The sequence below is a fragment of the Lycium barbarum genome, chromosome 9 (genome assembly GCF_019175385.1).
Source record: "Lycium barbarum isolate Lr01 chromosome 9, ASM1917538v2, whole genome shotgun sequence".
In the NCBI taxonomy this organism is placed as follows: domain Eukaryota; kingdom Viridiplantae; phylum Streptophyta; class Magnoliopsida; order Solanales; family Solanaceae; genus Lycium; species Lycium barbarum.
This window is the reverse complement of record NC_083345.1, coordinates 64,601,461-64,624,179: the sequence shown is the minus strand read 5'-3', so window position 1 is coordinate 64,624,179 and position 22,719 is coordinate 64,601,461.

Here is a 22,719-nt window from a genome sequence, read left to right as displayed (position 1 = left end):
GTTGATATGGCTCCTAAATTTGGAAGAAAGAAGTGTATAAGGTATCGCATACGAAGCGTATGTTGGTCTGTTTGGTGTATAATCTTAGATGTTAATGATTTGAATTGAAAAAGGGTTAAGAGAGGTTATTGGGTTGTTTGAGTTGTTTATGGGCTGGATTTTAAGGATTTGATATGATTATTTCTACTATTGTTGTTGTTGGTATTGTTGTGATCACCGGAGATTAGTTGGAAGTTTGGGTTAGGCGAGTTATATAGAGGAAATGCTGCCCGATTTCCGTGAAGTTCTTAACTAATTAAAATACTAATCAAGGAGTATAAATTAAGAAGTGATTCCCATAAGTGATTGGTTGTAGCTTATTAAGTTTGGGAAATCGTAGTTTATTAACAATAGTGTTACTCTCATATTAATAGGCTAAAGGGACGACGAAGCAAGATTGGTTACGGTTGATCTATAACAGGTACGTAAAGCTGTCCCTTCCTTCTTTTTGGCATGATCTTTATGAAACAAACAGACGACGAGCATATAACTCCAAAGAAGCTCCTATTCTTAGAGACACTAGGAAGGCTAATGTTCTTGATTCCAGAACTTATTTTATTATGTCTCGATACGTGTCTACGATTCCAGACGTTCTATTTTGATATAATCCATAGTGACATTCGAAGTGTACTTGACATGACTATTGTCTTGATTTTCAAATGATAGTTCATTTTGATTATTCTATTGAGTCTCATATACGACTTATTTTGCATATGGTTTCTCACTACTCTGCTCGTGCATGCCGTTAATATATCTTTCACCGAGTCCCGAGCCGGGTATGTTTTCGTGCACAGTTTCACTGCATTGTTCACCGAGTCCCTCACTAGAGGGCCGGGTACGGTATATATATATATATATATATATATATATATATATATATATATATATATATATATATATATGTATATGATGATGATGATGTGGTTATGGCGTCGAGTATGGTATATGATGACTTATTCACCGAGTCCTATATTGGGCCGGATATGGTATATGATATAGACATGCATGATTTTCATATCGTAAGGCACAGGTGCATTGGTATCTTTGATTATCATACTTGCCTCCTGTAATCGTTTATGTAGTTGTGATTTTCCTTATTGCATTACATGCTTTATATACTCAGTACATATCTCGTACTGAGCCCCTTTCTTCGGGGGGCTGCGTTTCATGCCCGCAAGTACAGATACTCGATTTGGTGATCCTCCAGCTTAGGACTTCTGCTTAGCTGTTTGGAGAGCTCCATTGTTTCGGTGCCTAGATATTTTAGTACAGATCTTCTATATAGACTTATATATATATCCAGGGGTACGGCGGGGCCCTGTCCCGTCATATTTTACTCTTGTACTCTTAGAGGTCTGTAGACATATGTGGGTTCTATATAAGTTTTGGTCAGCTGTGTCTATATGGTTTGATTTGGATATCCCTGTGTATAGTGGCAGCCTTGTCGGCTTGCGTATCGTGTTATTGTTATGCTTTGGATATCCCCGTGTATAGTAGCCTTGTCGGCTTGCATATTGTGTTATTGTTATGTGTGACTCCTCGGGAGACTGGTTTATGAAATGTGGTGTTGCGAACCCTTCGTTTGTTTTTAAAAGTTTCCATATTGTACATAGTTCTAGTTTGACTATATTTAACAGGTTCATATACGGGTGTCCAGTTCGGGCACTAGTCATGGCCCATGGGGTTTGTTCGTGACAGTATGGTGTATGATGACTTTATTCACCGAGTCCCATAATGGGCCGGATATGGTATATGGTATAGACATGCATGATTCTTATCTCGTAAGGCACAGGTGCATTGGTATCTCTGATTATCATACTTGCCTTTTGTAATCTTCTATTTAGCTATGATACTCTTTATTGTATTTCATGCTTTATATACTCAGTACATATCTCGTACTGACCCCCTTTCTTCGGGGGGCTGCGTTTCATGCTCACAGGTACAGATACTCGATTTGGTGATCCTCCAACTTAGGACTCCTGCTCAGCTGTTTGGAGAGCTCCATTGTTCCGGAGCCTAGACTATTTTGGTACAGATATTTTGATATAGACTTATGTGTATGTCCAGGGGTACGACGGGGCCTTGTCCCGTCATATTTCACTTTTATACTCTTAGAGGTCTGTAGACATGTGTGGGTTGTATATGGGTTATGGTCAGCTGTGTCGATATGGTTTGTTTTGGATATTTCTGTTTGTAGTGGCAGCCTTGTCGGCTTGCGTATTGTGTTATGCTTTGGTTGGCTGCGACTCCTCAGGAGACAGGTTTATGATATGTGACGTTATGAATCTTTAGTTGCTTGTACAAGTCCTCATACTGTCCTCAGTTTTAGTCTGACTATATCTAACAGGTTTGTATACGAGTGTCCAACTCGGGCCCTGGTCATGGCCCATGGAGTTGGGTCGTGACATCTTCTTCCTCCCCTCCCCCTGTTATTCATTCCTCCACGCCTCCCTCCTTGCCGGTTATCATCCCACCACCGACCTTGTGGATAGTCATCATACTCCTCTTCATTCATGAGGTATTAGTAGTGGCGTTGGTATTGGTTTTGGTTAGGAAAGGGATCTTGTGTTTGGACTTGGGGTGGAGCATGGGATTTTTGTTGTAAGGTTACTTGAGGGATTGCCTCGTTCGGGTTGTGTTGGTAAACGTGGGGATAGGTTTGTCGATTGTTGTTTTGGAAAGTGGAGTTTTGGGATGGAAGGTTGGTTGTTTGGGGTAGTGGAGCTCTTTGGGTGGAGGTGGTTATGGTGTTGGGATTGCACAAGGCATGGGCTTGTCCCGGGATAATGGTTGGTGTAGTGTCTTGTGTTTTATCCCCATCACCTTCATTCCGAGAACGGGGAGTGCCCATTCTAGTGGAACCCTCCATTTGAACTTTCTAAATACTCATCATCCTTACATCCATACCCTTCAACTTCCAATTCACACCATTCATCTCTCCTCTCATCTCTTCTATACCCGCTTGTATGCCCGAGATTTGATTCATGATCATAGCCAATGAATTTTCTATGGATGACATATCTACTACCTCTTGCGTCCTATCACCTTGGTTAGACATGATGACCTGCAAAACTAGCAAACAAGATTAGCAATAAAAGCCTCACGTCACTCGTATTGAACTCTCAACCCTACCACACTCCGTGCTCTTTCGAAGTTATTGATGAATCGCTCGCCCAATCATTTTCACACGTTGCTTATCCTTTGTGGTGGAGTGAATTTTTGTTTAGATGAAGGACGGACGACTCAAAGCAAAAAGGACGAGAGCCAATAAAGTTTCAACGAAATAAAATGAAGAAAATCTTAAAAGAAATTAGCACGAAAGAAATGCGGACACAAGAACTAGTAGACACAAGTAGGAACAACTACTAAATGACCACTAGTTAAGAGACACTAGAAAATGGAATGCTAAAACCAGAAAAATAAATAACATTTCAGGCCCGGGTAGGTGATAACTTGAAAATGCATCCGTGAAGCCCCGAGTGATCTAAGGTATCAATTTGAAACAACTAAAATTTTTAAAATTCTGTACTTTTTTTTTTTTTTTTGCTCCCTGCCAAAGTATTAGGGACACAAGCAAACAAGCACTTCTAAGAAAATTTTGAAATTGGAATGACTTAGAAGTGATAGAAATCGAAGGTGGATCAAGAAACGTGCGCCTTAGAATTGTTGCGGAAGATAGTGTTATATCACCTTTCATGGCTAACTTACACGGGCCGTATAATATTATACGGTCTGTATAATACGTCCGTATTTGAAGGACGAAATGAACAGAATGTCTCCAAGTCAGCTCCTATTTCACGACCAGGTTTCACGGGCCGTATAAAATTGTACGGTCCGTATAATACATCCGTACTTGAAGGCCAAATTGTAACACAAACTGTCCAAACCAGCTCCTATTCCACGATGAAGTTTCACGGGTCGTATATGTCACGAACCGGCTAGGGGCCGTGATGGGTACCCGAGGCTAACCACCGAGCACCACTCGTTCTACTACTTATCAGGCTCATCAAACGTTCTTTTATCAAAATCACCCTCAAATTATAAGAAAATCATCTTTCATTCGGAAACAAAATACTTTTATATGCACAAGCCTTTTGGTCATTAAAATTATATATATATATATATATATAGCAACCTCGTGAGACCATACAACCCACACTACGTATCTACGAGCCTCTACTAGAGTACTAGACATATAGACGGGACAGGACCCCGTCGAGCCCACAACATACATGTACATATATACCAAAAGGATAATCAGTGGCACCTCCGAAAAATGGAGTTCTCTTCAAATCCGCTAACAGCTACTACGAGTCTGGTTCAAGCTCACCTCCCTGTCTACCTGTGGGCATGAACACAACGTCCAAAGAAAACAGACGTCAGTATGAACATTGTACTGAGTATGAGAGGCATAAACAATAATATTATGTCAATGAAATAAAGGAAGAATCAATAAGGAACATCTGTATCTGACTGTCAAATATAAAGGAAAAGTTGCATGCTAGCTTACTCAAAATCATCATAATATCATGTATGCATAAATGTATAAACTGCCCGTCCATATCGGATCGGTGTGACAATCATTAGCTTGCGTCCAGGCCTCCCGCGTCCGGGGTATCATCTCATGCCGCCCACTAGTGGTGTCTGCCCATGCCATCTGGCCATGGTGTATATGCTGCCCGCCTTAGCGGTGACTGCCCGGCCAAATAGGCGCGGTGTTATATCATCATCATAATATGCTCATCATAGTGCATGCATAAAGACTCCAGGATAACTATGCTTTATCGGGGTGACGTAAGGTTGTAATTCCCCGATTTCATTATGGAGCACTCATTAACATTCTGCCTCACCTTGATGGGAAAAGTATATGAGGTGAGTGTAGGCAATAAATGACATCATTATTGGGCTCATAACATAACTCTTACCTTGTGTAGCTATTCAAGAACATAGGCTCATAGTTTTCCGGAATTTAAGAGATTCATGAAGAGGGAGGAAATTCATACTATAGGATTCATGCCATGAAAGAAAGGACTAGCCTCACATACCTTTGTCATTTAACTATTCTATCGCTTGATCGTCCTTCTTCGATGCTCGAGTTCCTACCTTCAAGAGGATTCGCACTAACATTAGTTACTCGGCTATAAGAACATTTTACTATTTCTAGGAAAAATTGGGCAGCATTTCCTTTGTTCCTACTACTTTCCCCACATTCTATATCAACTCCCAAACATTCATAACAATATTCACAATATCGCAACAACAATCATCATTCGTCTACATTTACCACAATTCACCATTTCCCTTCAATTTCTCCTCAATTATGGTTATAGCTCATTATCTTTTTTTTCTCATATATAATACTTATTCCATATTCTAAGTGTCATTAATAACATATTCACAATCACAACATACTAACATTCATAATTCCTCCCAACTATTGTTCAATAGTGACACTATTCACTCATTCATGACCCATTTTCTACCTCCTTCTACAGTCTAAGTGTTTCAACTTTCAACACCTTAAATAACATGTAAATACCATAAAACTCACCTTGGATGATGTATGAACAACCTTTGAGTGAAACTTCTCTTCTAGCACCAAAACCCTAACTTTCTTCTCTTGAGTTTTCTTGGCTTAGATGAACTTTTAATGGGTTTCATACACTTGATTTCATGGTTTTGGTGTAGTTGATCATGGATTTCCTTTGATTTCTTGTGGATGAATGATGGAGAAGGTTCTAGAGGTTTCTTGATGTGTGGAGGAGTGAGATGAAAATGACATAAAATGAAGGAGGGGTCTTTATATTAATTCTCAAAATCAGTCCCGATCGAGATATATGGTACGATCGACGGAGCATCGATCGGATCGACGGAGAGTCGATCTGGTCATTGAAGTCGTTAAATTTCCAGTGAGCAATCTGTCGTTTCCTCTCACTCTATGGTGAGAAGGACGGTTTGTCAAACTGATCGACGGAGCGTCGATCTATTCATCGAATGGTATTCGCTCTAGCTCGATTCTACGGCACAATCGACGAATCGTCGGCCCGTCCAACGGTACAAAGAACGACCGTCGAACCCCCTTTTCGCAGAACTGCAGTGAAGTTTCATTTAACGAACTTTTCTCCCTTGCCTCTAAATTCTTTGGAATCTTAATTAGGATTATTAAGTATCCCTTCTTACTTGTAGGGACATCATGTACACCTTAGCTTGCGTTAGTCCCCTCACTGCTCAACAACCCAAAGTTCCGGGGTGTAACATTCTCCACCCCCTTTTGGAACATTCGTCCTCGAATGTTAAGTACTCGGGAATTCTACAAAAGTTTTTCCAGAGTTTCCCCTGTAATATGGCGCTACCGTCCTATCACAACAACCCATTATAATTCTGCCTCACAGGGCTACAACACAATAAAACTCTAAGAAGGACTTACGAAAGCTCCCGAAGAAGGGGATATAATATCTGAGTAATGATGGAAATAGAGGTGTTCAGATACTCTAATTATTACACTTCATTTACTGCATACATACCTTATATTGTTGGCGTTTCATCTTGAACCTCTCCTGGGAGTTAGAATAAGTGTGGATACTTGCATTTCATTTTCTCTTCCGCTTCCCAAGTCATCTCCTCTCGATTGTTATTCCGCCATAAGACCTTAATGAAGCCACTTCCTTGTTTCGAAGTCTTCGTACTTGCCTGTCTAAGATGGCAATGGGTACTTCTTCATCTGCTAACTTTTCTGTCACTTGCAAATCATCTATTGGGACAATTCTCTTGGGATCTCCAACACACTTGCGAAGCATTGAGACATGAAAAACTAGGTGAACTGATTCAAGCTCCGAAGGCAAGTCTAATTCATAGGCTACTTGGCCCACCTTACGGATAATTTTATAGAGTCCAATGTAGCGGGGACTCAATTTCCCTTTCTTGCCAAATCTCATCACTCCTTTCATTGGCGATACCTTCAAAAATACCCAATCATGAACCTGAAATTCCAAGTCCCGCCGGCGGTTGTCCGCTTAAGATTTTTGGCGACTTTGGGCTGTCAGCAAGCGATCTCGAATCACTTTGACTTTTTCTACCGCTTACTGATCTAATTCAGGGCCTATTAACTGTACTTCCCCTATTTTGAACCATCCAATTGGGGACCTACACTTTCTTCCATACAAAGCTTAATACGGGGCCATTTGGATACATAAATGGTAGCTATTGTTATATGCAAACTCAATAAGGGGTAGGTGATCATCCCAACTGTCACGACCCGAACCCATGAGCCGTGACTAGTGCCCGAGCCGAACCTGTTAAATATAGTCAAACCAGAACTAAGGACAATATGGAAACTTGCAAAAACAAACGAAGGGTTCGCAACACCACATATCATAAACCTGTCTCCTGAGGAGTCACAGCATAACAATAACGCAATATGCAAGCTGACAAGGCTTCCACTATACACGGGAATATCGAAAGCATAACAATAACACGATACGCAAGCCGACAAGGCTGCCACTATACACGGGGATATCCAAAGCAAACCATATAGACACAGCTGACCAAAACTTATATACAACCCACACATATTTCTACAGACCTCTAAGAGTATCAATAGTGAAATATGATGGGACAGGGCCCCAACGTACCCCTGGATAAACATAAGTCTACATTAAAAGATCTGTACCAAAATAAGCTAGGCTCCGGAACAATGGAGCTCTCCAAACAGCTGAGTAAAAATCCTAGGATGGAGGATCACCGAATCGAGTATATGTACCTGCGGCCATAAAACGCAGCCCCCCGAAGAAAGGGGGTCAGTACGAGATATGTACTGAGTATATAAAGCATGATATATAATAAAGGGGATCATGACTGAAATAGAGATGACAAGAGACAAGTATGACAATCAAGAAATCACTGTACTTATGCCTTATGAAATGAAAATCATGCATAGCTATATCATATACCATATCCGGCCCATTATGGACTCGGTGAATAAAGTCGGATACATGTATACCATGCCTGGCCCATCAGGGGTCTTGGTGCCATCATCACATCATCGTATCATCATATCATCATATATATATATACCGTACCCAACCCTCTAGTGAGGGACTCTGTGAACAATGCAGTGAAACTGTGCACGACAACATACCCGGCCCGGGACTCGGTGAAAGATAAAATAACAGCATGCACGAACAGAGTAGTGAGTAACCATATGCAAATTAAATCATCATCTGAGACTCAATAGAATAGGTAGAGTGAACTAACACTTGAGTATCAACGACGACAGTCATGTCAAGTATCCCTTGAAGGTCATTATGGATTATGTCAAATAGAACTTCAGGAATCATAGACATGTATCAAGACAATATGAAATGGCTTATGGAAATCAAGAACATTAACCATCCTAGTGTCTCTAAGAGTAGGAGCGTATACATTCGTCGTTTGTTCGTTTCATATAAATCATGCCAAAAGAAAGAAGGGATAGCTTTACATACCTTTAACGCTTATCCGCTATACAATACGAATACGCTGTCCGAAGTACCTCAACCTATATTAAAACGTTAAGAACTATGGTTAAGCTACGGAAAGGTTTAAAACATAGTTCAACGTTAGTAGCTTACTTCTAGACAATTGGGAAGCACTTCCCCTATATCGCTCACTCCCCTCACATTTAAGCCAACTATACAACAACCAAAATAGCATCAACAGTGGCACGTCCAAGTTATCGCATCAAAACTAGTCAAAACAAGATCCAAGGATACCCCAAACAACCCACACCATTTCAAATCAGCCCACACATTACAACATTCAATAATGTCAACATAACGACTACGACATTTTCAAATTACTCCTAATAATCTATAGCCACAACACTTCATCGAAATGACCTTATACTAGTCCAACAATTACAACAACGCAATGCATAATCTTACTACACTTAGTCCTCCAATTCAACAAGAACAACAACACAACCAGAACCAGATCATTCTCAATACAATACAACTATAACTTTAAATATCAAATTCCTTTACTTTCATCATACAATCAATGACAACAATAACAACAACACTAATCAAAATTAATCCACCATTATTAGATTAGAACAGCCCCAATACGGCCCAAACAAAACCATAACATCAACATACACAATTCCTTGCATCCAATTCCACATCAACCAATTTATACAAAGACCAAACCATCTCTAAAACATGTAGGAGAGAATTAAACCTTACCTTAGCAAGCTTGGCCCCTTAACGTTGCTGGAATTTATGGATTGAAATCGCAAGTGTTCTTGTTGCCCCAAGGATTAAGTTCACGTTGCTAACCACCTTTGAATGTTTGGAACACCTTAGAAACTAAATTTTTGCTATCAAAATCATGAACTAATTCATGAAAGCCATGGCCGTGAGCTGCCATGGCCATAAGCTTCTCTCTCTAATTCAATTTTTGTTGAAGTTGGAAATGAAATGTGTGACTAATGAATTAGTCATCAAGTATGGTCTTATATGCTGCCCCTTAGGTTGACACGTGCCCCACTATGGCATGGATCAATCAGATTTGGCCATGTTGTAGTGGGGGGTCCACTTAGTGCATTGATAACTTAATTACTATTAATTAGGCTAATTAATCCTCAATTAATCACTAATCCCCAATTAATAATCTAATCATGGTTAATTAATCCCTAATCTCCACCAATATTTCTACACTAATTGAAATTTACAAGCAAGTCGTGCCATATTAAAAATCGGGATTAAAAGTTTTTGTCTCATATCCCAAAAAATAACCTAATACTTGAATTTATGTCGATTAGCTCACGAATAATCCAATGTACAAAAATACGGGATATAACATCCTTCCCCTCTTTAGAACATTCGTCCTCGAATGTTAAACTGGTCCTATAAGGTCTTATAAAAATTTCGGGGAAGTCTCCTTTATTGCTATAACATGTAGTCTCATCTACTAATCAATATAATCAAGTGAGGAATTTAAAGTACCTACAGGCGTAGGGAACAAGTAAGGATACTTGTCCTTCATCTCATCTTCGGCTTCCCAGATCATCTCTTCTCAATTATTATTTCGCCATAATACTTTGACGGAAGCCACATCCTTAGTACGCAATCTTCTAACTTGCCGATCAAGTATAGCTATAGGGTTCTCCTCGTAGGACAGCTCTTCCGTCACCTGGACATCATCCACGGGGAATACTCTAGAAGGGTCACCAATACATTTGCGAAGCATTGACACATGAAAGATTGGATGTACTGCTTCCAAATCAGATGGTAGGTCCAATTCATAGGCAACCCTGCCTACCCTACGAATAACCTAATAAGGCCCAATGTACCTCGGGCTAAGCTTCCCTTTCTTGCCGAATCTCATTACACCCTTCATGGGTGACACCTTCAAGAACACCCAATCACCAACCTGAAATTCTAAGTGTCGACGTCGATTATCTGCATATGATTTATGTCGACTCTGGGCTGCCAAGAACCTCTTCTGAATAAGCTTCACTTTATCCACAACTTGCTAAATCATGTATGGGCCTATTAATTTAGTCTTACCAACATCGAACCAACCAACAGGTGACCTGCAATTCCTCCCATATAAGGCCTCATACGGTGCCATCTGGATACTAGAATGGTAGCTATTATTATAAGAAAACTCAATAAGTGGTAAATGATCATCCCAGCTACCTCTGAAATCGATAATACAGGCTCGCAACATATCTTCTAGCGTCTGAATGGTACGCTCGGCCTGTCCATCAGTCTAAGGGTGAAATGCTATGCTAAGACTCACCTGTGTCCCCAATCCCTTATGGAATGATCTCCAGAAGTTAGCTGTAAACTGAGCTCCTCTGTCTGAGATAATAGATGTGGGAACCCCATCGAGTCTCACTATCTCCCTGATATATAACCTTGCATAGTCCTCAGCTGAATAAGTAGTCCTGACTGGAAGAAAATGGGTTGATTTTGTCAGCCTATCTACAATAACCCATATAGAGTCATACTTCCGTGGAGTGCGAGGTAAACCTGTAATGAAGTACATATTAATTACTTCCCATTTCCAGGTTGGGATCTCTATCTCCTGTAATAATCCACCAGGCTTCTGATGCTCAACCTTAACCTGTTGACAATTCGGGCACTGGGCAACAAACTCCGCTATGTCCTTCTTCATGCCATCCCCCCAATATAAACATCTGAGGTCATGATACATCTTCGTTGACCCTGGATGAACAGAATAATGGGCATAGTGTGGCTCTTCCATAACCTGTTGCCGTAGCCCTGCAACCTCAGGTACACATAATCTGCCTCCATATCGTAATACTCCGCCAGGTGTAACCTCGAATAGGGTCTTCTCCTTTTGAAGAGTTGTATCTCTATATCGTGCCATAACAGGGTCCTCGTACTGGTGCCTCTTTACCTCTTCTATGATAGAGGATTCAGCGACTTCTCGAACAGAAACTCCACCATCTCCCGAATCAGCCAAACGGACTCCAAGGTTAGCTAGTCGGTAAATCTCACGGACCATCTCCTTCTTTTTTGGTTGCACATCTGTCAAGCTACCCATACATTTATGGCTAAGAGCAGATGCTACAACATTTTCTTTCCCTGGATGGTATAGAATATCAACATCATAATCTTTTAGTAACTCTAACCACCGCCTCTATGGCAAATTTAGCTCTTTCTGCTTAAAGATATATTGGAGATTCTTTTGATCCGTATAAACATCAACATGAACGCCATATAAGTAATTCCTCCATATCTTCAAGGCATGAATTACCGCTGCTAACTCCAGATCATGAGTAGGATAATTCCTTTCGTTCTTTCTGAGCTGTCGGGAAGCAAAGGCTATAACCCTGCCATGCAACATCAATACACAACCTAGTCCAACACCTGAAGCATCACAATAAATAACATAGCCATCTAGCCCCTCTGGAAGAGTTAGAACTGGACTCGTAGTCAGCTTGTCTTTCAACGACTGGAAGATTTGCTCACATGCGTCAGTCCACTGGAACTTAGCTGCCTTCTGAGTTAGCCTTGTTAAAGGCGCTGAAATCGAAGCAAACTTTTCTACGAATCTCCTGTAATATCCTGCTAGCCCCAGAAAACTGCGTACCTCAGTAGGTGTCGTAGGTCTAGGCCATGTCTTTACAGCCTCAATCTTCTGTGTATCTACTTGAATACCATCAGCTCCAATAATATGCCCCAAGAATGCTATTGAAGTCAACCAGAATTCGCATTTAGAGAAATTAGCATACAACTTCTGGTGCTGGAGCACCCTAAGTACCGTCCTCAAATGGTCTGCATGCTCCTCTACTGATCGTGAATAGACCAGAATATCATCGATAAATACAATCACGAACATATCTAGGAATGGCTTGAACACTCGGTTCATTAGATCCATAAATACTGCTGGAGCATTGGTCAGCCCAAAAGACATCACTCTAAACTCATAATGCCCGTATCGGGTCCTGAATGCAGTCTTCGGAATATCTGCCTCCTTCACCCGTTCCTGATGAGAACCTGACCGTAAGTCTATCTTCGAAAATCATTTAGCACCCTGCAACTGGTCAAATAAATCATCAATCTTGGGGAGGGGATACCTATTCTTTATTGTTACTTTATTCAGCTGCCTATAGTCAATACACATCCACAGCGACCCTTCCTTCTTTCTCACAAACAGTACCGGTGCTCCCCAAGGTGATGTGCTGGGTCTAATGAAGCCCTTTTATAATAAGTTCCTCAGTTTCTCTTTTAACTCCTTCAACTCTGCAGGTGCCATTCTATAAGGAGGAATAGATATGGGCTGAGTATCTGGCAATACATCTATAGTGAACTCTATCTCCTGCTCAGGAGGAAGACCTGGAAGTTCATTTGGGAATACATCTGGAAATTCATTAACTATTGGCACTGATTGAAGAGTCGGTACTTCTGCTTTCAAGTCATGCACCCGAACCAGATGATAAATATAACCCTTTCTAACCATCTTTCTTGCCTTGAGGTATGAAATAAACTTACCCCTCGGCGATGCCGTATTCCTTATCCACTCTATAATTGGCTCTCCTGGGAACTGAAATTGAACTATCTTTTCTCTATAATCAACGTTTGCATAACAAGAAGCTAACCAATCCATACCCATAATAACATCAAACTCAGTCATGTCTAATTTTGTCAGATCTGCCACGGTATGACGTGTTACATCCCGTGTTCTCGTGCGTTGGAAATTGTGCGAATTAAATGGTACTAGTAACGGACACGAGGTTATCTCCCAAGCTTATAGGTGGTCAAAATGATGGTACACATGTATCGTAAGGATTTGAAGTTAAACCAATCGAAGAAAATAAGTTTTGTCGTGGTTCGAAAGTTATTTGATGAAATACGGTCCAAGCTATAATATTCCGTATTTTTGGACTAGAAAAATTTAATCGTCCAACATGAGCAAAACTACCCGAGCCCGGAGAATTCGATCATATTTAAGGATGAAAATCGAGAGCTTGGAGTACAAAGAGTTTGAGGTCCCGAAATAATTTAGGACTTAACGAGTGTGACCACGGTGATTGAGAATAATAGTTTATGTGTACCAAAAGGGACTATGGACTAATGCTATGTCACATAATCATGGCAATGAGTATATGAAGTGTATTAAAAATGATTGTTATTAAAGTGAATTGAGATCAAGAAATTAATTATGCATAAACGGTTAATTGTCGAACTTAGTGGAAAGTTAATTATTAAATTATGGATTTAAGTGGATGAATTATTTTGGGATGACACCCCCTAACGTGGCAGCAACTAGGGTGAAAAACATATATATATATTGTTATGTGTCAATCTTAAATTAAAGGGGGATTAAGAGTGCATATCATGGTTACACGTGCAAATTGGGACTAAAGGTTGCATAGGCTTTATATATCTCATTGTTGGCATTTTACAAAGGAAAAAGGGGGCAGCACCTTGCTTGACCAGCAGCAACGTTGAAACTTTATTGTTGAGCAGCAACAAATTTTCCATGGAGCAGTAACGTTGGAACCTCATTGATGAGTAGCCATGGACGTATTTGTTGCTGCCAAGGGACAACTTGCATCCTAAAGTAATATTTCATTCTTGATCAAGAACACTTTTCTTAGGAAGGTTGAGGGAAACATTTTGTTACACCTCGGAAAAATCTTCCGTTGGTACGCAAGTGAATGAACTAGCGAAATACGAGTATCGGGTTAATGATGACTTAAGGGCATTTTGGGAAAGAGTTATAACGTCCCTTAGATTAGTATTGAAGTGTTAAACAAGTGTTAAGAAGGTTCCATGAGGATCGGAGATCAAACGAAGTGGCGAAACTAAGTTCAGTGACTGATGAGTTCTACGGCTCATTATACGGACCGTATAGTGGACCGTAAAACCATCACAGTGAAGGTTGGTTGCTGGTGGAATTTTACGGTCAGTTATACGAACCGTATAAATTTTATACGGACCGTATAACGAACCGTCGAATGGTCACAGTGAAAGGTTGCTCACTGGTAACGTTTTACGGTCAGTTATACGGACCGTAAAACTGTTTTACGGACCGTATAACGGACCGTCAAGTAGTCACAGTGAAGGGGTGCTGGGCAGACCCATTTCACGGTCTATTATACGGACCGTATAATGGACCGTATAATGGAACCCGACAGTTCGGTGATGATTTAATAAATAAAGACCAAGTTCATGAAAATCATTTCCGCATTTCCTCTCTCTCTCTAAAACATCTCTCTACAACCTTTGTACAAGTTTTCAAGGGTATTAATCCATCAACCACATTAAACAAGAAAATCCAAGGTAGAAACCCATCAAGGATCATCTAAAGTCAAGAAACCCAAATGGAGAAAAACTAGGGTTTTACTCAAAGTGGAGTATTATCAACAAAAGCTTGTCCCTACAACTTCTAAGGTAAGATTCATGATTTTTATATGATGTTTACGGTAATGGAGAATTAAAATGCATGGATTGTAGAAAACATGGTCCACTAGGACATGAATGATGAATAGTGATGTTTTTGAGACATAGTTTGAATTGAATCATGATTGTTGTTGTATTGTGATATGAGTGTGTTATAAATGACGTTAAGATCATGAAATAAACATTGTATATGGATGAACGAAGTTGGGTGTTGTGACCATAAATAGGGACAAATGGAAGTGAATTGAGAATGTGGATAATGTAGATGATTAATGGCCATGGAAATGATATTATAAATGTGTTGTTGACGTTTGGGGTTGAATTATGATATGGACAAATGTTGTATAGATAAAGGAGATGCTGTCCAATTTTCTCTAGTTCTAGCCATGTGCACTAGTTATCGATACTAATGATAGTATGGCCTTAATGAAGGTAGAAACGTGAGCATCGAAGGAGTACGTGCAAGTGTAGAATAATTCGACAAAGAGGTATGTAAGGCTAACCCTTCTTTCATAAGGCATGGTTCTTTGGCCAAACTCCTAATCCCTCTATATGAGCATGTTGACTACAAATGTTTCACTTTCCGAGCTCATAAGCTCACTATCCTTGATTGGTACTACGAATGCGCTACGCACCTCAGGTGACGAGTAAGACTACGATATAGAAGTAACAATAACGATAATGATAGTAATGATGATCGTGATAATAATGATGCTAAAGGTGCCTATGGGCTGTTATACTCATACGTGCCTATGAAGGGCTATAATGAAACCCCGAGCTTATAACGCCGGGTAGAATATATGTGTATGAATATGTATAGAATATGTATACGATTACGAAACGCGCGCACACATCTGCAGATGGTACGGATAACCCTGAAGCCTTGGTAAGGCCAGGTATGAGTAACATTGAGCCTTGGTTGGCCAAGTATGTATATGAAATACTGATCCAATGAGGTCGGGTACGCTATGTAAATGCCATGTATACGAAATGATTATGTATGTATATATTATGTAAAAGAATGTGATGAGACTATGTATAAGAATACGAATGAGGACATGTACACTAATACGAGCACAAGCATGGTACGAGTTTTATTATGGGGCACGAATGACGATGTGAGTAAGTAAGCGACATGATGATGATGATATTATTGTCTCCCCTCCTATGCTATTCCATATATATTGTTCATTATGTTGTATATCAAATGTTAATCATGATTTACATACTCAGTACATTCTTCGTACTGACGTCCTTTTGTTTGTGGACGCTGCGTCATGTCCGCAGGTGCACAGGGAGACAGACTTGACCCATAGCTGCCTATTTGAAGATTTCATAGAGAGCTCCATTTCCTTCGGAGCCATATCTTTTGGGTACTCATTCTTTTGTGTATATAACTATAGGCATAGCGGGGTCCTGTCCCGCTCATGATATGTCATACTTTTAGAGGCTCGTAGTCATGTGTATGTGGGTAGAGATGTTTGGCCATGTCGGCCTATGTTTTGTATATCTTTTGTTGGCCTCGTCGGCCTAGTATATTTGACATGGCATAGATGCCCATGATATGTTAATTGATGATGGTCGTCCAATGGGACTAGCTTGATTAATGATTTAAAATGCATGAAATGAATTATGGTTCACCTAGATGTTATGATATGCATGATAAGGGGGTGCCCGGGTGGGGTAGCACCGGGTGCTCGTCGTGGCCCCCTAGTCGGGTCGTGACAAAAGTGGTATCAAAGCAGTTGAGTCCTAGGATGTGTCTACGAGCCGTGTCTAGTAGAGTCTTGGTTATGGGTGTGTTGCGCGCCACACTTATAAACGAGAAGCTGCGGACATCTTAGGAATATATGACCTTCTTTCTTCATAAGAATCGTGCGATAAAGCTATGATGTAAGAAATTCTTGTTCTTAAATCGTGTGTTGTGTATTTCAGAGATGCCTAAAAAGAAAAAGGCTACAGCAGCCCAAAGGGGCAAGACGGTGGCAGAAAAGCGGGCTGAAAGAGCACCGCCACCAGTAGTAGAGGAAGATGAGTCCCAGAGTGCGGCTCAATCTCAGTCCTCCCAGACAGTGCCTATTACTGAGGAGCACGTGGGAGCCTCAGCCCCAGCTCCAGCTCCTCCGCCGAATGCTTCAGGCCAAGACGTAAGAGAGGCCATTAATTTGTTGACTCAGTTGGTTGCGGCCCAGACTCAGAGGCCAAGCGCGGGGCAAGGTGACAGGACTGTTAGCGCAAGGGCCCGTGACTTCATTGCTTTGAAACCCCCGGAATTCTTTGGGTCGAAACTAGAGGAGGATCCCCAGGAATTTGTTGATGGTATGCTAAGGACGCTCCGATTGATACATGCTTCAGACACCGAATCGGTGGAGCTAGCTTCATACAGATTGAGGGATGTCTCAATCCTGTGGTACACGGTTTGGATGGCTTCGCGGGGAGCCAATGCACCTCCGCCGGTATGGCAAGAGTTTGTCGATGCTTTTCTCCGTCACTACATGCCTCCAGAAGTTCGGCGAGCTAGGGCCGATAAATTCTTGAATCTGAGGCAAGGTAGCATGAGTGCTACAGAGTATAGTCTCCGCTTCAATTCCTTGGCTAGGTATGCTTCGGCCATGGTAGCGGATATGGGCGATCGGGTGCACCGGTTTGTGAAGGGCCTAGGGCCACATTTGATGGATAAATGCTTGACTGCATCTCTTCAGGATGGCATGGATATTGCACGTATTCAGGCGCATGCTCAGGAATTGGAGGAACACCTACAGCAGCGGAGGAATGAACGTGAACAGGATAGGGGACATAGCAAGAGGGCTAGATCTTCGGGGCCGATGAGTGAGTCCAGAGGTGGGCACCAGCAGCAGCCCCCTAGGCATGCAGGCTACTCTATGACCAGTGCGCTCCCACGGTTTTCAGGCCAGAGATTGGATAGATCTGCTCATTCAGGGCCGAGCCCGAGTTATTCAGGGCCTCAGTATAGAGATGATTCAGGCCAGTCTAGACCACCCGTGCCACGATGTTCCCAGTGTGGGAAGTTGCATTGGGGTCAGTGCCGATCAGGTTCAGATGCTTGCTATTCTTGTGGTCGACCAGGCCACATTATGCGTGATTGCCCCTCAGTACAGGGTAGAGGTAGGGCCCAGCCATCAGGGTCGATAGCCGGGTCTTCAGCATCTGCACGCCCTATGGGGCCAGGTTCACATGCGCAGGTTGGCCATGGTAGAGGTAGAGGCAGAGCTCCCAGTTCCAGCGGTCCTCAGCACCGTATTTATGCTTTGGCTGGACGCCAAGATCTTGAGTCTTCTCCTGATGTGGTCACAGGTATATTATCGGTATTCTCTCATGATGTATATGCTTTGATTGATCCGGGCTCCACATTGTCTTATGTTACTCCATATATTGCGAGTCGATCTATAATTGAGCCGGAGTCTATTAAGCCTTTTGAGGTGTCTACGCCCGTTGGCGAATCGGTGATAGCTAGCCGAGTGTATAGAGATTGCGTAGTGGTGATATGTGACCGCCGTACAGTAGCTGATTTGCATGAACTAAAAATGGTAGATTTTGATGTTATTATGGGCATGGATTGGTTGGCTTCTTGCTACGCCAATGTTGATTGTAGAACGAAGATGGTTCGTTTCCAGTTCCCGGGCGAACCAGTCTTAGAATGGAAAGGGAATACGGCGTCACCAAAGGGTAGGTTTATTTCCTATCTAAAAGCGAGGAAGATGATCACTAAAGGGTGTATTTATCACCTAGTGCGAGTTCGAGATGTAGAAGTTGAGTCGCCGACTCTTCAATCAGTTCCGGTAGTGAACGAATTTCCGGATGTGTTCCCGGAAGAGCTTCCAGGCCTTCCTCCCGAGCGAGAGATAGATTTTGCGATTGATGTGTTGCCAGACACAAATCCCATATCTATTCCTCCCTATAGGATGGCACCCGCAGAGTTGAAAGAGTTGAAGGAGCAATTGAAAGACTTGCTTGAAAAAGGCTTCATTCGGCCTAGTTCATCCCCGTGGGGAGCACCCGTATTGTTCGTCCGGAAGAAGGATGGCTCCTTGAGAATGTGCATTGATTATCGGCAATTGAATAAAGTGACAATTAAGAACAAGTATCCCCTCCCGAGGATTGATGATTTATTTGATCAATTGCATGGTGCCAAATGGTTTTCAAAGATTGATTTGAGGTCCGGGTATCACCAAGTAAGAGTTAGGGAGAAAGATGTCCCTAAGACAGCTTTCAGAACAAGATATGGCCATTTCGAGTTCCGAGTAATGTCGTTTGGGCTAACTAATGCACCGGCAGTGTTTATGGACTTAATGAACAATGTATTCAGGACTTTTCTGGACCTATTCGTGATTGTATTCATCGACGATATCCTAGTGTACTCTAGATCCGAGGCTGAGCATGCGGAGCATTTGCGAACCGTCCTTGGAGTTCTTCGAACTCGAGAGTTGTTTGCAAAATTTTCCAAATGTGAGTTTTGGTTGAACGCGGTATCATTCCTGGGCCATATTGTTGCAGCTGATGGTATTTGAGTGGATAGTCAAAAGATCGAGGCAGTGAAAACTTGGCCAAGGCCCACAACCCCTACAGAGGTTCGTAGCTTTTTGGGCTTAGCCGGGTATTACAGAAGATTTGTTGAGGGTTTCTCTTCTATTTCAGCACCGCTCACAAAGTTGACTCAGAAGTCAGCTAAGTTTCAATGGACAGATGCTTGTGAACGTAGTTTCCAAAAGTTGAAAGATAGATTGACTTCTGCCCCAGTCTTGACACTTCCAGAGGGAGTGGAAGGATATGTTGTTTATTGTGATGCTTCAAGCGTCGGGCTAGGCTGTGTATTGATGCAAAATGGTAAGGTGATCGCGTATGCTTCTAGACAATTACGGAAACATGAACAGAATTATCCTACCCATGACTTAGAATTGGCCGCGGTGGTCCATGATTTAAAGATATGGAGACATTACTTATATGGTGTCCACGTGGATATTTATACAGATCATAAGAGTCTCCAGTACATCTTCAAGCAGAAAGAGTTAAATTTGCGGCAACGACGATGGCTAGAGTTGCTAAAAGACTATGACGTCGAAATCCTGTACCACCCCGGAAAGGCAAATGTTGTGGCCGATGCTCTTAGCCGCAGGTCTATGGGAAGCTTATGCGATGTGCGACAAGAAAAGAGAGAAATGACCCGTGAGCTTTAGCAGCTAGCCAGCCTAGGGGTCCGAGTAGTGGACTCAGGTAGCAGCAGAGCTACCATTCAGAATTCGGCAGTTCCGTCGCTAGTAGCGGAAGTAAAAGAGCGGCAAGGTGAGGATTCCAGGCTAAAGCAGTACAGAGATACGCTCGCTCAGAAAGAGGGGTCACCATTTGATATTTCGGGAGACGGAGCCCTCCGATGCCGAGGCAAGCTATGTGTCCCCGATGTGGCAGACTTACGCCACCAGATTTTGAGAGAGGCTCATTGTTCCCGTTACTCCGTTCACCCTGGAACGACGAAGATGTATCATGATCTTAAGTCTATATATTGGTGGAATGGGATGAAGAAAGATGTAGCGGAGTTTGTAGCCCAATGTTCCAATTGCCAACAAGTAAAAATAGAACACCAAAAGCCGGGTGGCTTATTGCAAGCTATAGAAATCCCAACTTGGAAGTGGGAAGTGATTAATATGGATTTCATTACAGGGCTACCTCGTTCTCGACGCAAGTATGATTCCATATGGGTGATTGTGGATAGACTCACTAAATCAGCTCATTTCTTACCGGTCAGGACGACCTATGTGGCAGAAAATTATACAAGGCTTTATGTTAAAGAAATAGTGAGACTCCATGGTGTCCCAGTGTCTATTATCTCCAATAGAGGAACTCAGTTTACGGCCAAGTTTTGGGAGTCCTTTCAAGGGGGTCTAGGGACCCAAGTGCGCCTTAGCACGGCATTTCACCCACAGACCGATGGGCAAGCTGATCGCACCATCCAGACTCTTGAAGATATGTTACGGGCATGCATGATAGATTTTGGGGGAAATTGGGATGACCATTTGCCACTCATTGAGTTTGCTTACAATAATAGTTATCACTCCAGCATCCTAATGGCGCCATATGAAGCTTTATATGGGCGAAAGTGTAGATCCCCGATTGGGTGGTTTGAAACGGGAGAGGCCAAGTTAATGGGGCCCGATTTGGTCCAACAAGCCATAGAGAAAGTCAAGCTCATACAAGATCGGTTGTTGGCGGCTCAAAGTCGCCAAAAGTCTTATGCGGATAACCGTCGAAGGGACTTAGAGTTTCAAGTTAAGGATTGGGTGTTTTTGAAAGTGTCGTCGATGAAGGGCGTTATGAGATTTGGCAAAAAGGGGAAGCTTAGTCCCCGGTATATAGGGCCTTATGAAATTGTGCGAAAGATAGGCAAAGTGGCCTATGAGTTAGACTTACCTCCAGACTTGGAGTCAGTTCACCCGGTTTTCCATGTCTCGATGCTTCGGAAGTGTGTTGGAGATCCTACGAGGGTCGTCCCAGTGAATGATATTCAAGTGACAGAAAAGTTAACTTATGATGAAATACCCATTGCCATATTAGATAGGCAAGTACGGAGGCTTAGAAACAAAGAAGTGGCCTCAGTTAAAGTTTTGTGGAAAAATAATAATCGAGAGGAAATGACATGGGAAGCGGAAGAAAATATGCAATCCAAGTACCCGCATTTATTTCAGCCCTTGGGAGAAGTCCAAGATGAGACGTCAAAAATCATAAGGTATGGATGTTTTCCTTTTATGCTTCTGGGTCGTGTGTGGCCAAAACTTTTCATGTTGTTATGATGTGGCCCTGTGTGGCATCGATATTATGGGTTGTTGTGACAGGTTGTTAGTGCCATGTTATAGGGGAAACTCTGGCGAAATTTTTATAAAATCCCGGGTGTTCTCGACATTCGAGGACGAATGTTCTTAAGGGGGGGGAGAATGTTACACCTCGGAAAAATCTTCCGTTGGTACGCAAGTGAATGAACTAGCGAAATACGAGTATCGGGTTAATGATGACTTAAGGGCATTTTGGGAAAGAGTTATAACGTCCCTTAGATTAGTATTGAAGTGTTAAACAAGTGTTAAGAAGGTTCCATGAGGATCGGAGATCAAACGAAGTGGCGAAACTAAGTTCAGTGACTGATGAGTTCTACGGCTCATTATACGGACCGTATAGTGGACCGTAAAACCATCACAGTGAAGGTTGGTTGCTGGTGGAATTTTACGGTCAGTTATACGAACCGTATAAATTTTATACGGACCGTATAACGAACCGTCGAATAGTCACAGTGAAAGGTTGCTCACTGGTAACGTTTTACGGTCAGTTATACGGACCGTAAAACTGTTTTACGGACCGTATAACGGACCGTCAAGTAGTCACAGTGAAGGGGTGCTGGGCAGACCCATTTCACGGTCTATTATACGGACCGTATAACCATTATACGGACCGTATAATGGACCGTATAATGGAACCCGACAGTTCGGTGATGATTTAATAAATAAAGACCAAGTTCATGAAAATCATTTCCACATTTCCTCTCTCTCTCTAAAACATCTCTCTACAACCTTTGTACAAGTTTTCAAGGGTATTAATCCATCAACCACATTAAACAAGTAAATCCAAGGTAGAAACCCATCAAGGATCATCTAAAGTCAAGAAACCCAAATGGAGAAAAACTAGGGTTTTACTCAAAGTGGAGTATTATCAACAAAAGCTTGTCCCTACAACTTCTAAGGTAAGATTCATGATTTTTATA